This window comes from Capsicum annuum, unplaced genomic scaffold (genome assembly GCF_002878395.1).
Source record: "Capsicum annuum cultivar UCD-10X-F1 unplaced genomic scaffold, UCD10Xv1.1 ctg995, whole genome shotgun sequence".
NCBI lineage: Eukaryota > Viridiplantae > Streptophyta > Magnoliopsida > Solanales > Solanaceae > Capsicum > Capsicum annuum.
Genome location: NW_025896043.1, coordinates 2,818,486 through 2,837,274, shown reverse-complemented (window position 1 = coordinate 2,837,274; position 18,789 = coordinate 2,818,486).

The window sequence follows — 18,789 nt, the reverse complement described above, 5'->3', positions numbered from 1 at the left end:
CCCTTCAAATTGGAGGGTCATACAACACCCAACTTGCCAAGATAAAAATGATGAGCAACTTTTGATAAACACTTAGTGAGAATATCATTCAATTTAGTAGAACTGGAAGTGTGATATAAACTGATCAGTCCATCACTGGGCTTGGTGCGAACAAAATGATAGACCAAGTCGATGTGCTTAGTGAGCTCATGAAAGGCGGGGTTCTTAGCTATGTGGATAGTTGACTGATTATCACAAAAAAAGGATAGGCAGCAAAGGGGTAGCCCCAAAGTCAGACAACAACTTTGTAAGCGAACTAACTTCACCGAAAACCTTACTCAAGGATCTATATTCAGATTCAGCTGAAGATAATGAAATAGCAGGCTATTTTTTAGCCTTCTAACTGATCAAAATTCTGGCCAATAAAACACAAAAATTAGTAATCGACCTTCTAGTTTCAGGGCAAAAAGCCCAATTACTATCACAATAAACCTCGAGAGATATATCAGGGTGTTTTTAGCAATACTTCTAGTCAAATTAGGAATCGGAGTCGAATCCATAAAGAATGAGAGCAATAGCTTCACTAACAAGTGTCATAAGTGACATGAGTTGACATGTAATACTTAAAATATGGTAATAAAGTAAAATAGGGGTTTTTTATTAAATGGATTTCTTGTTTAAAGTATTAAAGTTTTCTTTAAATTGTCAAAACTGAATGCTAAAGGATGTAATCAATAAATTAAAGTACTTGGGGTTATGCTTTCTTGAGAATGACTATATGTATAGATAAGTAAAAATACACCTAAACTCGATTGCTAGTTATGACTGTACTTGATCTTAGGTATTTCTGGTAATTTCTCAATCCACTACCAAACTTCACATAAGTTTCTTTCAAACACCAATATGTATACACTACCAAGCAACCAATAACCTCAAAATGGGTGGTCTATCTCCAGCATCACTTCTCAAATAAGTATAACTCAAGATTTGTCAACTAAATCTCATCACTCGTGTCTTCTATTTCAAGCATTACAGGAGATCCAAACGTAGATAAGTTTGCAAAATCAATCTATAAATTAATACATAGAGATTTAGCTAAAATCATAACACGCAATCGAATACAAAGGTATATAATCAATACCCACATAAAAATCAATACTCAATAATGCATAACTCCAAGTTTAGAAAATTAGCTACTCATAGTAAAAGGAAAAATAAAAAACACAGTTACCCTTTGGAACTATACGAAAGTTGTTGAGACACACTCCAACTTAAAAGGTGTTTTATTATCCCTCCCCCCTCCCGCACAAAAAAAAATTATTTTAAAGTATAATAAATACATCATTTAAAGTTGATATGATATGGAGAGTGTGTTCACTCTCTTGGAAGTAAGTGAGGACAAAAAATAAGACAAAAATCTGATCAATAATGAACACATGTCCCTTTTTAATTTCCCTTCTCATGTTTAAACTTTTATATTTTTTTCTTTTCTATTTCATTAATTTCTTATCTTTCAATTTCAACAAAAAAAGTTTCCTTTGTTTTAAATTTTTATTTGATTTGCTTCACTTTCTTTTTGTATTTGTACGAAGATAGCTTATTTTAAATATAAAGCATTGAAATAAATTTTTAACTCAAATTCAAAGGAAAGGTAAGTAAAATAAAAATAAATAAGTATTAAAAATAATAAGAAGAAGGTTAAAAATTTAAAAAATTATGTTCAGAGAAAGTTTTAATACCAAAAAAATAAGAAGAAAAGTGAAAATAAAAAAAATGTGTATTTGAGAATATTAATATAACAAAAAAATAAGATGACAAGGAAAAATAAAAAAATTACGTGTATTTGTGAAAATAATAAATAAAGGCAAAGAGAAATAAAAAAAATGTACATGTATTTGAGAAAGTTTTAAATACAAGGTAAAGAAAAATAAAAAATATGTGTATTGACTTTTTTTAAATATAAGACAAATAAAATAGGAATAAATGACTAAAAAGACTTTTTTTAAAACACTTATACACGCGACGGCGTCTGTATAGCACCACAACTAATTGAATTGGTTTGGTGCCACGCCAGCACTGAAGGACATATTTATTACACTTTAAAATAGTTTGAGGGGGGGAAGGGGGGGGGGGGGGGGGTGGGGGTTAATAGGACCTTTTTAAGTTGGGGTATGTCTCATTAACTTTCATTATAGTTCAAGGAGGTAACAATGCCTCAAAAGAAAAAGAAAATATACGTAATTGTTCTTCAATATTTGCCATCAGATTCTAATATTTCAGAAGAAAAATCCAAATTACAAGCAACAAAATTAGTTAATCTCCAAACTAGGGTTTGATTACAATTTTAATTAAGATCCAGGAAATTGACAAACGATAGGGTTTACAAAAGGCAAAAAGGCTTAAATAGCTTCAACAAAGATCAGCCTCAGATTTACAGAAATACCAATGCATTCAATTTGACTGAGCATTGTTCCATTATCGAAGGAATTAATGATGTGCTGAATTACCCTAGGCTCATTGATTTGTCCTCAAACATGAGCTCTAACGGTTGACATCTGTTGCTTTTGGTGACGGACTTTGGCTTTGCCAATTGGTTCAACGATGTGCCAAATCATCTCTCTCGCCGCCATTTTGAAAAGAGTTGAGTTATCCCAAACTATTATGATTGGTGAAGAAAGTGTCATTTTGGTGATGCATAGGTGAACTTGATGATACGTCGACTGACACTTGTGATGCGTTTGTGCATATTTTACTTTAATCCTCTATCTTTTTTATTCCTTTAGCTTCTTTTTGCTATTTCAACCACTTCTTAGCCCTAACCCTGAAATTAAACCAAACCAAAATTAAAATGTATTCATATTAGCATTATGGATATGATTTCTTGTCATTTTTAGGTCAACTAGTCATAATTTTTCCAACTAAAAGTACCTTCAAATATAAAAAAAGAAAGAACAACTTTTATCCGAGGAGCACAAGAATGTTGCATGTACTGATTAAGGTGATTGACAACAAAAGATAGATCAGGCTTAGTGTGGTTTGAGTTGCATGTACTGACTAAGTTGAACTTTCTAAAACCTACCTGGTGTTAGTCAGGATGCAATTAGATAATGGCAGTTTCCTTTTTCTCTGAGTGGAGAAGTCACTCTATGGTTGATCGAGCTACCAAAAGGGTTGATCACCAATTGACAAGAGCTATAGACACAGTTATTGGAGTGATTTTTCTGACCTTTAAAAATATTAGAGTTGAAAGATGAGATTTATAACTCCAGGAAGTTATATTTGGAGACGTTTGATGAAACTTGTTGAAATGTAAGAAGAAGCTATAGAATATCCAAAATCATAGAATATCAGGTTGTAATTTGCTTTAGATCTTCTACAAATGTTTGAGTGTGAATAATATAGTTGTAGCAAAAACTGTCACTAGTGGAGTGATTATGAGTTTAACTTAGGAGTAGACTTCTAAGATTCTAGATAGGATTACTAAAACCAACTGAGGTTAGTATACTCGAGAGACAGACATGCCCATATACATGTATTTTAAAAAGTATCCACAACACAATGGATGGTTTGATGATTCTGTCGCTCAGGAATTAGCACAATTAAGGACTGAATTTAGAATGTTCATAAAATAATTTGCAGCAGTGACGGCGAAAAAAGTGAATGCAGTTAGTTCATAGGTAAGACACATAGACATAATGACTTTGATTTTAAGGAGGTGGCTAAGCATCTAGATAATTAGGTGGTGGATTTGTGACCAAAAAGCTAAGGGTTAAATCAAGGGGACCAAAATTGAAACTACTACAAGACAATAACTATAATAGGTTTGTGTATAGATATAGGAGTCGAGAGAGATATAGTGATTGGAAGGGAAAGTATGATTCTAAAGATAGAAGTGGACTCTATGTTTCACTTGAAAATTGTGATACTGATTTGAGTAATTCAAAGATGGAAGACATGCTTGCTAAAGCGGTAAAAAGGGTAGAGAAGATTAAAAACTTTCTCAAGGAGCTTAGAGCAGAAATTTCAAGAATGAGATAGAAAGTTAGATCATATACTAACACTATTAAGTAGCTTGAGCAATAATTTGGTTAGATTTTATCCGTAATAAATCCACGTCAATAGGGTACATTTCTAAGCAACACCGTCTAAAATCCAAACATTGTCCATTTTTTGGTGATTACTACTAGGTATAGTAAAATAACTGTTGATCCACCTATGCCCACAATTATTATTCATGATATAAAGCTGATAATTATCAATGATGAGAAAGTAGTGGGTTTTCAAAATCTAATTGATGATCTGAATGCATCTAAAAATCCTTCAGTTTCTAAAAAAGAGGCTAAGGCTAACAAAGAGAAGAAAAAGGAGGTAAGTGTTAACTCCCATTCCACGACCCCCTCTTCCTTTTCTACAATGAATGAAGAAGAGAACTGAAGAGAAAAAGTATTACAAGTTTATTTCAATATTGAAAGAATTATCGATGAACATCTCTCTTATTGAGGCACTTAAGTAAATGTGCACCATTGTAGTGTAATAGCTTCCTAGTCTCTAGTTGAGCAGAAGAAAAATCTTGGAGCTTTCATGATTCCATCTATATTGGGTCTTTTAATTTTGCTAAAGCCTTATGTATTGGGTGATAGAATTAATCTTATGCCACTAACAGTTTATAGACAGTTGGGCTGGGATTGCCCAAACCAACTTTGATGAGACTTCTTATGGTAGATCGCACAGTGAAGAAAAATCATGAGAATTTTATGTGATCTTTTGATAAGAGTTGCATCCTTTATTTTTCTGCTGATTTTGTCATCCTTAACTGTGAGGTTGATTTTGGGGTTCCTATTATCTTGGGGATACCATTCTCTGTGATTGGGCGAGCATTGGTTAATATAGGGCCGGACAGATTAAGTTTTGGTTAAACATAAGGAAATGACATTTAATGTATGCCATTTCATGAAGTATCTAAAAGACATGCACGTGATCTTAGTTATTTATATAGTTAACGAGGAGGCATTGGTAGCTCCTACTAAGAGAGGCTTAGAGTTGAAGCACTTGCCACATTTATTATGAATTTTAAGGGTGATGACATTGATGGTTATGGTGAGATGGTGAGTGCACTTTCTTGTTCAGGTTCATACACTTTTTAACCAAAAAAGTTAGATCTCAATTTAAAGGATAGAGTGACCCTGGCAGTTAGGCTTTCTATTGAGGATCCTCCTATCTTGGAGCTCAAGGCTCTTACATCCTATTTTTTCTATACATTCTTGGGAAACAATAATACTTTGTCAATTATTATTGCAACTAATTTGGTTGAGTGGCATATTGAGGCTCTAGTCTATTTTTTTGCAGAAGTTCAGAAGGCCATTGGCTGGTCCATTGCTGATATCATTGGAATTCTATCAGGAATTTGAATACACAAAATCCAACTTAAGCTAAATTATATTCCTAATATTCAGCATCAACAAAGACCTAATCTGCCTATATAAGAGGTATTTAAGAAGGAGATTATCAAGTGGTTGGATATTAGTGTGGTTTATCCTATTACCAATAGCAAAAGAGTGAGTTCAATTTAATGTGTACCAAAAAGGATGAAATCACTATGGTTCTAGACCAAGATTGAGTTTATTCATATAAGGCCTATCACTCGTTGGAGGGTATGCATAGACTATAGAAAGCTGAATACATGAAACTAAAGGGATCACTTTCTGATGCCTTTCGTAGATTAGATATTAGACTTTCTTGCTAGCAGAGGTTGGTATCATTTTCTTGATGGTTATTCGGGTTACAATCAAATTTGGATTTCTCCCAAAGACCAAGAGAAGCAATCATCACTTGTCCATATGGGATTTTTTCTTTCAAGAGAATATCTTTTGAATTGTGTAATACACCAATGGCCTTTCAGTATTGTATGATGTCCATATTTTCTAATATAGTGGAGGACACTATTAAGGCATTTATGGATGATGTTCAATTTTTGGTGATTCATTTGAAGATTTCTTGGACCATTAAGCTAGTGTCTTGAGGAGATGCGAAGATTGCAACTTGGTGCTAAATTGGGAGAAGTGACACTTCATGGTCAAAGGAGAAAAAATACTTGTTTACAAAATTTTTCAGATAAGGATTGAGGTCGATAAGACAAAGATTGGGGTGATTAAGAAGTTGCCTCTAATTTCTGTGAAAGATAGTTGGAGCTTTTAGGGGGCATGTTGGGTTCTATCGTAGATTCATCAAAGTCTTCTCTAAAATTGCATATTTTTTGTACAAATTATTAGAGAAGGAGGCAAAGTTTATTTTTGATGATGCATGTCTGAAAATATTTGGCTGTATGAAAGAAAAGTTAATTCCAACCCCTATTATTGGGTCATTTGTCTATACCATTTGAGGTTATGTCTGATGCTAGTGGTATAACACTAGGAGTATTCCTAGGCCAAAGAGGAGAGAAGATTCTACATCCGATCTATTATTCTAGAAAAGCACTTAATCCTACCCAAAATAACTATACATTGATTGAACAAGAGTTGCTTGTTGTAGTGTGTTTGAGAAATTTTGACCTTATTTGCTTGGCATGAAATCGATTGTGTATACTGACCACGCAACTCTTAGGTACCTTATGGTGAAGAAGGATGTAAATCCAAGGTTGATTCATCGGGTACTTCTGTTACAAGAATTTGACTTTGAGGTAAATGAAGTGGATGATCACTTAGCATGCCTTGATGTTGAGGCAATGCTAAAATTAAAGGATGATCATGAAATAAATGACACTTTATAGAAGAGAAGGTATTGGCAACATTGTAAGACTTAATTCCATGGTTCACTGATTTTATAAATTATATTGGTGAGCAATGTAGTGCCTGGTGATCTATCATTTTAGAGCAGAAAAAGTTTATGCATAATGTGAGAAAATTCTTCTGGAGAATCTATACTTGTCCCAAATTTGTGTAGATAAACTTATTCATAGATGTGTTCCTTAGGTAGAGATGATGAGTATGCTAGAGGCATGTCATTCTTCACCTGTTGAGGGGAATCATTGTGGTGCTTGTACTGCTCATAAAATCTTACAATATGGGTACTATTGGCCCACCATTCATAGAGATTCACATGAATACGTGAGATCTTATGGCCAATGCCAAAGAAAAAAAACATCTTGACTAGGCAAGAGCTACCAATCACCACAATACTAGAGCTTGAGCTATTTGAAGTAGAGGGCATTGATTTCATGGGCCCCTTTGTAAGCTCATATGGTATGAAGTATATTTTTGGTGCTGGTGATTATGTTTTGAAGTGGGTGGAGGTAGTTTCACTTCCAAACAATGAAAGAAAGAGTGTGACCATATTTTCGAGAAAGAACATATTTTCTTGATTTGTAACACCAATGGCAATCATTAGTCATGGAGGTGTACATTTTTGCAATCTTCTATTCAGAGCCCTACTTGAAAAATATAGCGTGAAACATAGGGTGTCAATACCTAACCATCATCAGACAAATAGTTAGTTGAGGTCTCCAATTGTGAGATCAAGTCCATTTTGGTGAAAACAGTGAAAGCTAATAGAACGGACTAGGATAGAAAATTGTATGATGCATTATAGGCCTACCAGATAACATTTAAGACCCTTATAGGTGCTTGTCTATATTAGCTTATGTATGGAAAGGTGTTCCACTTTCCTGTTAAACTTAAGCATAAGGCGTTATAGGCACAATAGAGGTTAAATTTGTCATCGAATAATATGGCAAAGATGAGACTTGAGTAGCTGAGCGAGATAGATGAATTCCATCTTAGAAAATACAAAAGTTTAGTTTTGTACAAAGAGATAATAAAGATATGCCATGACTAAAATAAGAAAAGAGAGAGTTCACCATGGGTGATACGATTTTGTTGTTCGAGTCCAAGCTTTACTTTTTCCTGGAAAGTTGAAGTCAAAATGGAGGAGGCCATATCAAGTGGTGATAGTGTTTCCATTATGGTGTGATTGAGCTCGAAAATAGGCAGGGCCTAAGGCTAAAAGTAAGTGGAGAAAAGGTAAATAACTATATCAGTGAAGTTGAGAGGTCAAGGTGGTATGTGATGTGGATTTTGATGGAGCCTGAGTAATCAGGCACACTTGAATCGTACAACACCATTAAATCATGCACTGCATATGAGACAATCCAAAGATTTTGTACTAGTTTTACTTTTATTTGTGCTGAAGGGTAATGTATGCTAAGTGTGTAGAGACAAATCAGAGAAAACCTTAGAATCTGGAACAATAGTAAAAACCATGAGAGCATTGACCGATCATTGGAAGTTCTAACAATCATGGTTTTTATTGTTTACAGGAAGTCCAGAGAACTGATTTCCACGAGGTAGTCCAATGATTGAGCACCAATGATCATTCCAAGATAGAATGATCGTGGAATCCACTATCCGACTAAACTCATACAAATCAGCTTTCAGGTGTTGGAACTAATAAGTTTAAAGAATGATCATTGCATAATATAGTGATATTCCTCAAGGTTTGCTAGTTGCTAGGTGAATCTTTTTCTCCTTTTAGGACAAAGACATACAACGATTTTTATATGAGCCCACAATTCGAGTGATAAAATCTCATGACCAGAATTCTCAAGTCATGATGGAATCTACTTTAACCCCCTTGTAGGTAAGCTAAACCATTGACTGAAATGACAAGTAATTGGCTAAATGACAGAAGATAAAGTAGTATAGAGTTTAGGCATGCAATAGAAGTACTAAGTAGCAGGATATATATAGATATGATCATACATAACATCAAGGAATATGAGAAAATGTACAAAAGAGTATCTCATGACATGATAAGGTCAGTACAAGAGCCACTAAAACAAAAATAAGAGTACTATTTAGTAGAAAATATACAAGTAGTGTCAGAATATGCAAAAAAAAAACTATCCCAACGTAGTAGAAGGAGAGAGGATTAGCTCCAGCTTTGAAATCTCACCCTATTTATGAATCCTCAAAGTAAGCCTAAGTGAAGCATCAACAGTGGTAACTCATACTCGGTTATGCATCTGAAAAAGATGCGGAATTACAGTATGAGAACCAAAAACAACAGGTACTTAGTAGGCATCATAAGCCAACTAAGTTAAATTACAATTAAAGTATAATAGAATGCAAAGAATGTAAGCTAAAGTCGGGAACCACCGTATCTAAGCAATGTTCAATCATGGATTTTCCAAACCCCACACTAAAGATGGATTTTATAAGCCCTAGTGTCACACCCCTAAGCCTAGACAAGGAGGACAAGGATCATATGAGCCTGAGCTATACAACTGACATATATTATAAGTAGAAGAGTTATCATTCCTAAAGAATTATAAGCCCTGTGTAAATGCACAATTCTAGAAAATGGAACGCAACTGATATAGACAATTGAAATTATAATCATGTGAGGTAATCTAATACCGTCTATGAAGCCATTAATAGAATCTGTATCCATACATTAGAGTATAGTTGAAACAGAATCCCTAATATATCCAAACTATAACTACAAACATGACTAAAAACTATTAGACATCTATTAGCTCTAGATGAGAGAGAAGCTCACCAATGGCGTTGTAGAACATGGGACGAGTGCCTATATAAAAGTCTGCTTATCGATATACCGGATCCTGTGTTGAAAAAATATAGTGTCCCAAATGAAGGGACGTCAGTATATATAAAACATGTACTGGTATGTAAAACAGACAGAATAACAAATAACAAGTATGAATGCTCATATGGATTAGATATCAAGATGAAGGACTTATGAGCATGCGAATAATTGATATACAATATGAAACAATGGCTAATATACTAGTCTGACTGGCCTGTCATAACTCAAGTATTAAAGATGAGTAATTATGGATTGATATTATCAGAAACTGTAATATGACTTATGAGGGAAACCTTATTAGTTTATGCATGTGTTCTCAATGATATTTTTCATTATAAGACACCAAGCAATTTTCCTAAGTGATGTCCTATGTCTATATCAAATACAAATGATTATAAATGTCCTATCGAAGGCGTTTTGTATCAAATGTTTGACAATGTTGCCTCATGTCTATGTATGCTTTTGTTACTGGATCGCAGTCTGCTGTAGGGTACGCCCCTCCTTAGGGGTGCAATATAAGGGTCTACCCATAGTCCATATATTCCATATATTAGCTCAATTCATGTGCATCTCAGCTGAATCCAAATGCAAATGATTCCACAAGGGTGGTGTGCCACAATGTTTGGGCTCCCTATAGTAGTCTTGTCTCGATCTTGTGCACAGAATCACATCGAGCGATAAGCTAAGACAAATCTATGTACCCTCCCGTCGTTAAAATTATAAGGTAGTGCCTTATAGGCCTATGCAAGTGTATCATGCTAAATACTATTCAACCATTAAAGTAATGCTTTCCATGTATAACTAATTAATTTACTAGAATCGAATTGTTCAAATGCCAGTTCTTTATATCTTGCTATGTGATTCAATATACAAGTGCGACTATACTATGGCTATTTACTCTAATTCATATAACGTGTGATATATATCATATGATTTCTATGAATGTCTAATACACACAAATACAATCTTATGCCGCTTTATAGATAATTGAATTGACAAGAGTGAAACAACCTGTGACTTTAATAAGTAGCCATGTGAAGGATGGAGACAAGTAATTTAAGATGAGAAGCGAACGTGAATATTGTGGCGACATTAGGCATCAATATAGAAGATGGAAGATTCATTCGTGTATATCAAGTAGACTATATCTACTCTGCCAGGAGAAGAAAATAACTATGGGTTATACCTTAACGACGGAAGAGGGTTTAGCTTTACATACCTTTGATGCTTTCTTAGCTAATGGTCAGATCACAAGTTTCAAACAACTTAGCACCCCTAGGGCTCTTCTTTCGCAACCAATCAACCAATAAGTTCAACCACCCTAAATGGTGAGCAATTACTCCAACATAAGCAACTACATATACAATACATAAGTATAATCATCAATGATCCAAAGGTTCATCTTACAACTTGTTTCAATACTCTTTCCTTACGTTCAAAATTTAGAAAATTCCATTTACAATATCGATATTAAATATGCCCCTACTAATAGAAATATCTAAAAGTTCACTTTTATCACAACTCCATTTATTACCCCTTTTTCCTTTCAAGAACCCTAATTATAAAATCCACTTCAAGAACTAGTACGAAATTTAGTCAAATGGTAATTAATACCTCCTTCTATACTTTAAACATGTTTTTCATAATAATATTCAAGTAGAGGGTGGAGAAAATTACCTAATCAAAGTAAATCCCCAATTTCTCATGGTACTATTAAAGGAAGAAAACATAAAGTGTTCCCGTTGTTGCTCAATTCTTGACAACAACAAAAAGTTTCCAAGCCAAAACCTCTCAAAAATAATTACAATAAAGTGGAAAAGAATAACAACAACAACAACAACAACAACAACAAATCCAGTGTATTCCCACAAAGTGGGGTCTGGGGATGATAAAATGTACGCAGTCCATACTGCTACCTACAAAGAAGTAGAGAGGCTGTTTTCGATAGACCCCTGTCTCAAGATAGAGAATAGTAAACAAGAGTGTAATGAAACATGCATCATGATTGATGACATAACATAAAAAGGAATAAGACATCAACAACAAAAACAACAACAACAACAACAACAACAAACCCAGTGTATTCCTACAAAATGGGGTCTAGGGGGGTAAAATATACTCAGTCCATACCGCTACCTCTAAAGAAGTAGAGAGGCTGTTTCCGATAGACCCCCAACTCAAGATAGAGAATAGTAAACAAGAGTGTAATAAAACATGCAGCATGATGGATGACATAATATAAAAAGGAATAAGACATACTAAAATAAAATAGAAACCAGAGCAATACGTGCCATATGAAATAAGAGATAAGAAATAGGGCATCTAGAAAACGACACCCACCTAGTAGTAACATACACTCATAGACGGAAGGTATTCGCCACACCTAAAACCTTCTAACTAGGGGCTCCTACTTATGGACACAGTCCTAGGATTACTAACCCAACTATACATGAACTCTTGTAACTACTTGCTACGATCCACGCACGCGTCTTAGCCTTCTATCCTTATCCGCAACCTCTACACCTTCCAATCTAGGGTTATGCCCTCAATAATCTGAAGCTGATCCATATCATGTCTAATCACTTCCCTCCAGTACTTCTTCGGCCTACCTCTCCTTCTCCTAAAGCCATTCAACGCTAGCCTCTCACACTTATGAATTGGGGCATATGTGCCCCTCCTCATCACATGCCCAAACCATCTCAGCCTTCCTTCCCGCATCTTATCCTCCACCAAAGCCACTCCCACCTTCTCTCGAAATATCTCATTCCTAACTCTATTCCCTCTAGTAAGTCCTAACATCCAAATCAACATTCTCATTTCCGCCACCTTCATTTTTTGAATGTGGGAGTTCTTGATCGGCCAACACTCTGCTCCATATAGAAAGTAGAAAAGAATAAGAATTATAAAAAAGATTCATTATGAGCTAGAAGGTACTAGCTGTGCAATCCTCTATTTTTTTTCAAAAGAAATAAGAGCACTAGCCCTTTTATTTAATCTCTTTTTTTTGAACTCCTTAACCCTGCTTTTTTTTCTTCTAAATAATAATTACTTATACCACCTTTATATAATTAACAAAAATTTGATTGGGCCCACTAGTTTACTCAACTTAATATGAAAGATCCATTAATATAAGAATACTATAATTCTGCATAAAAAATATATGTCATGTAATGCTTCATAGATTAAGAGTTATACTCATCTAAAATATTAAAATAAATATTAAAAATTATCTAGGTGTTACAATATCCCCCACTTAGGATCATTGTCCTCGAATGATGCGTATAAATTATTTGACTCCTATAATTATCCAAGACATTCATGAGATCATTACTCAACTTCCATTTCCCTTAATCTAGCTTAAGGTCTTAAAATTGGCTCACTCTTAAATTTTCCAACAATTTTGACAGAGTTTCTCCGATAAATAGTCCAATAGAAAACCTGTCAGTTAACCAGAATACATACAAATATGCTTAACAGAGCATTATGATAAATTTACCACTTAACTGATAATGCACGAGGCTCTAACCGGTCTTATAATCGAATGATAGCTATAAACAATACCATAACTTACCTTAAAATTTACCTCCGAATGTTAAATCCATGTAAAACTTTGAATCATTGGTACAAAGCAACTAGCTAAAGGTGTCATGTAAGAATTAGATAACAACTAAATGAAGGAGTCATAGGCCCATATTTACTTAGTCTTAATTTATCACTCTCAGCACTGCTGAATCATGTGACACCTTCCGTATGTGATAGCTAAAAATAAAATATCAGTTAATTGTATGAACTTATAATTCTCGAAGAACCACATTTCTTAGCTTCAAGAGGTCTTGATGACTCAAGTTCTTTGACTATCCTTTAGACAACCAAACCAAACAAACCAACCTGTTTTCCCTCTATCTAGAGGAATAAACTTAACTCATACCTTGCTATTTAAGTAGTTACATATATTATTTAAAAAATTAAGTATATGTATATTATAATATGATGAAAAATAAATATGAAGAACATATAATCATGTAAACATGCGAGCCACTGAAATAGATATAAACATGTAAATCAAATTGGTGTATAACCTACAAGCTAGAGGAGAATACATAGCATGCAATTTATATGCGGGTAAACAACAAAAATCTATGAAATATGAGCTTATAAATCATAAAATAGCATGTAAATAGATGAATAAGTGGGCTAGCACATGATTATCATATAACCATATAAATAGGTGCACTATAACATTACTTAATACTTAGGACATAGGATTTTAAATTTAAATGACAAAGATCATATAAATAAAGTGATTAGGATATACTAGCATATAAATGCAGGTTACCTTATACATCAAGTTTAAGGTTCAAAGCATGTTGATAGCACAATTTGATTATACACTTGAATGTGTAATTTCGGATTAGCTAAGTGGAGAAATACTATCACTTTTTGTGGAGGAAAAATAAAGTTAAGTAATGAAATCAGCAGGAAGATAAATGATTAAATACAAGTTTGGATAAAATTCATTCTAAAGCAAGATCAGATAACGATAGGTATCAATATATTTGAGTCATAATTTAACTTTTAACCTCCAAACTAGTGATGTTCTAACAAATAAAAATTGAACAAACATATATTTCAGTTTGCTAATGATTTCAAGGGATCTAATAGTCTTCATTTGTGGATTGGATGCAATGGAAAAAAATTGGTTGTTACAAATTCTAGCTACATTATGATGGTTTCCAAAGTGGAGCAAAATCATATTTCATTTTTCAACTTTCTTCGTTGAACGTCACCTCCTAATACTCACCGTGAGCCTTTATCGAGAACATTGTCTATAAATTAACTAAATTAAAATTCACTCGAATTAGATTATAAGCAAGTAAATGCATTATTTGTGAGCAAATGGATCTTTTAACATCTCTAAGTAGGCAAGTCGTGAGATGTATAACACTTATGCAATCACATCCTAAATAAGGTAGTGGATATAATTTACAGATACATGTATTCCATGCATATATCATGTAGATGACATAACATTTATCTTATAAACGAATAGGCAATTAAACTATGAAAATGCATAAGCTTTAGATCTTAAAATTGTTGAACATATGACATGTAATAACTTAGTTATGATGTATGAGCATATGAGTTATAACTTTAAATAGGTATCCCTACAATTTATAAACTATTAAGGAAATGTTATATAATTCTTTTTTTTGACATACTTATCATAGGAACTTTTGAAATATATAATATTTAAACAAATAAGTTAAAGGACATGTAAGTAGAAAGGACTGACTCATTATGTACGTAAAACATAAATAAAAAACCATAAAGCATAAAGAGAAAATATATCCTTTGGTGTGTATGTATTTAACATACTATTAAACATTACACGAAACAAATAACATATGGACAAATACTTTATAAAACATCTAATCATTTAGATTGACATATAGAACCTATTAAGCTTATTTACAAAACATATAAGACATAATCAGAATACATATAACATATAGCATATAAGAAAATGACTTAGGATTCTTGTAGCACATAAGCAAATAACCGAAAAAGCATCTAACATATGGATCAATATCTTACGAAACATATAGCATGTGAGCACACTCTTAATAAAATATGTAGCATATAAATAAATAATTTATCAAAAATATAGTGTAAGGAAAAATAATCTAGAACATACATATTACATAAAAAACGATTCAAATAATATGCAATCTCTACTTTAGGAATCTACGATACGAATAGCATATAAACAAAAATAATTCTTTAAGGGAACATAACCATATAAACTAGTAGAATTTAGAAACAAGTAATATGTAAACAAGTTATAATACATTCAATGTGTATAATATTACAAGAAGTAAGTTTATAACATCTACATACATGCACATATATATATATATATATATATATATATATATATCTTTTCATGATGACTTATTTTATGGACAATTTATGCCTCTTATACTAGGGGACATCCTATGGGGTTATCCAATCATGATTTAATTTAAGAATCTCGTTGTTAGTTATAGTCTATATAAGAAATATTACTACGCCTACTTCTATCAGTTTAGGAGGTTAAAATTATTTCTATCTACTATGATATAAAGCATATTACTGAAAACAATGTCTGATAGCTCCTATAAATTTTGATAAAAAGAGGAACAAATTGGGTGTCAAAGACATCATGATAGGAGAACTTCTATATAGCACATACTTATGAAGTCACCTCAATAATTATCCATTCTTGGATTTTTCTTTAAAGTTCAATCATATTTGGCCGAACTGCCTTGGCTGCTTAACCAATAAGGGTACTCCAACCCTTTTCCCTTGATCACAGTAACGACAAATTATGCATCTTAAAACATACTCTAATTTAGGAGTTTTATCCTACATACATATTTAGTCTAAGTTATCAAAATGGCATCCTATTTACCTCAAATGTAATTATTTCTCTCTTATAACTAATTAAGAGTAGGCATACTACTCTGAGCAGACTGGTAAACTCTTAACTTACGTTTAATCCCTCAATATTATTTAACTCTAATATTTGGTAACATAGAAATCCTCTTCATTCCTACCACCTATCACAATGGAGCATCTCTCTAAATATGTATTTATATAGTATAATTAAAATGCTCATTTCAGATCTTATTAACCAAAGAGATCTACACAAAGGTCATTGTCTAGTCGGGGTAATCGAATACATATGTTCTATATCTATGTACACATTTGGGATATTATCTATTAAATCCTATAGTCTCTATCAGCTTATCAGGGGTGTCTCTACTTAACAACCATAACAATCCAAGCTACTTGAATATATTAAAAAATAAATTCAACTATTTCCATTCTAACACCTACAAAGCCCTGGAGGTTCTGAGCACATCATCATAGGGGTGCTAACGGTCCTTTTTAGTTTTTTTTTTTCTAAAAGAGTGGGAGGAATTGACAGAAGAGCCCTTATACCTAAATGTTAGTGGTACCCTTTAATGAAGCTAAATCAACAAATGCCACTTCATATCTCAATAAATGAATAATCCTTAATTGCATGACCAAGTAAGTGATTATCTCTTATTCCTACTTAAGCATAGTAAGGAGTAACACAAAGACAACTATAACTATACAGGTACGCGAATTCTATAAGCCATTTTGTTGTAACAAATAGTACATCTGAAAGATCACACTTACTAAACTATCTTAAGATCAAGTCTGAGTTTCTCTATGGTTGGTGGTTATTATTTGAAAACCTTTTTGTTGGCAATTTTAGAACTCCAACTTTTGGTCATATTTGAGGTCGCCCCAAATAGGTAGAATCTATATAAACACTAAGCAGAGTGTAAATAATAAGTAACATCTTCTATCTTAGCTTTGTCACATAATCTAGATCATGAAAGAGGGGCATAGTTCCTAAGGTCTAAGCAGCTCTTTCATTATAAATGTGGTGTACAACACATTTATAAGTAAGGCTCTACTAGACACGACTTCGTAGACTCTCGGAGATAACTGAACCTAGGTTTTGATACCACTTTTTGTCATAACCCTAAGCCTAGACAGGGCAGAAAAGGACAGTATGAGCCTGTGCTATACAACTGACATATATTCTAAGTAGAACAGTTATCATTCCTAAAGAATTATAAGGCCTGTGTAAATGCACAATTCTAGACCATTGAACATAACTGATATAGACAACTGAAATTATAACCACGTGCAGTAATCTAATACTATCTACGAAGCCTTTAATAGAATTCATATCCATACAATAGAGTATAGTTGGAATGGAATCCCTAACATATCCAAACTATAACTACAAACACGACTAAAAACTATTAGACATCTATTAGCTCTAAATGAGAGAAAAGCTTACCAATGGCATTAAAGAACGTGGGATAAGTGCCTAGTATGGAAGTTTGCTTATCGACATACCTGATCCTGTGTTGCAGAAATGTAGTGTCCCAAACGAAGGGACGTCAATACATATAAAATATGTACTAGCATATAAATCAGATAGAATAACAAGTAGCAAGTATGAATGCTCATATGGATTAGATATCAAGATGAAGGACTTATGAGCATGCGAATAATTGATATACAATATGAAATAATGGATAATATACTAGTCTGTCTGGCCTGTCATAACTCAAGTATTAAGGATGAACAATTATGGATCGATATTATCAGAAACTGTAATATGACTTATGAGGGAAACCTTATTAGTTTATACATGTGTTCTCAATGACATTCTTCATTATAAGACACATAGCAATTTTCCTAGGTGATGTCTTATGCCTATATCAAATACAAATGATTATAAATAACCTACCGAAGGCATTCTGTATCAAATGTATGGAAATGTTGCCTCATGTCTATGTATTCTTTTGTTACTGGATCACAGTCTGCTGTAGGGTACGCCCATCCATAGAGGCTCACTATAAGGGTTTGTCCGTAGGCCATATGTGCCATATATTAGCTCGATTCAGGGGTATCCCAGCTGACTCCAATTGCAAATGATGCCACAAGGGTGGTATTCCTCAATGTTTGGGCTCACTATGGTGTTCTGGTCTCGATCCTTCACATAGAATCACGTCAAGAAATATGCCAAGCAAAACCTATGTATCCTCCCATCGTTAACCTTATCAGGTAGTACCTTATAGGCCTATGCAAGTATATCATGATAAATACTATTCCGCCATTAAAGTAATGCTTTCCATGTATAACTAATTCATTTACTAGAATTGAATTGTTCAAATGCTAGTTCTTTATATCTTGCTATGTGATTCAATATACAAGTGCGACTATACTATGGCTATTTACTCTAAACATATAACGTGTGATAGACATCATATGAGTTATAAGAATGTATAATACACACTAATACAATCATATGCCACTTTATAGATACTTGACTTGACAAGAGTAAAACAACCTGCGACTTTAATAAGTTGACATGTGAAGGATGGAGACAAGTAATTTAAGATGAGAAGGAAATATGAATATAGTGGTGACATTAGGCATCAATATAGAAGGTGGAAGATTCGTTCATGTATATCAAGTAAACTATATCGACTCCTCTAGGAGAAAAAAATAACTATGGGTTATGCCTTAACGGTGGAAGAGGGTTTATCTTTACATACCTTTGATGCCTTCCTATCTAATGGTCGGATCATTAGTTTCAAACAACTCAAAACCCCTTGG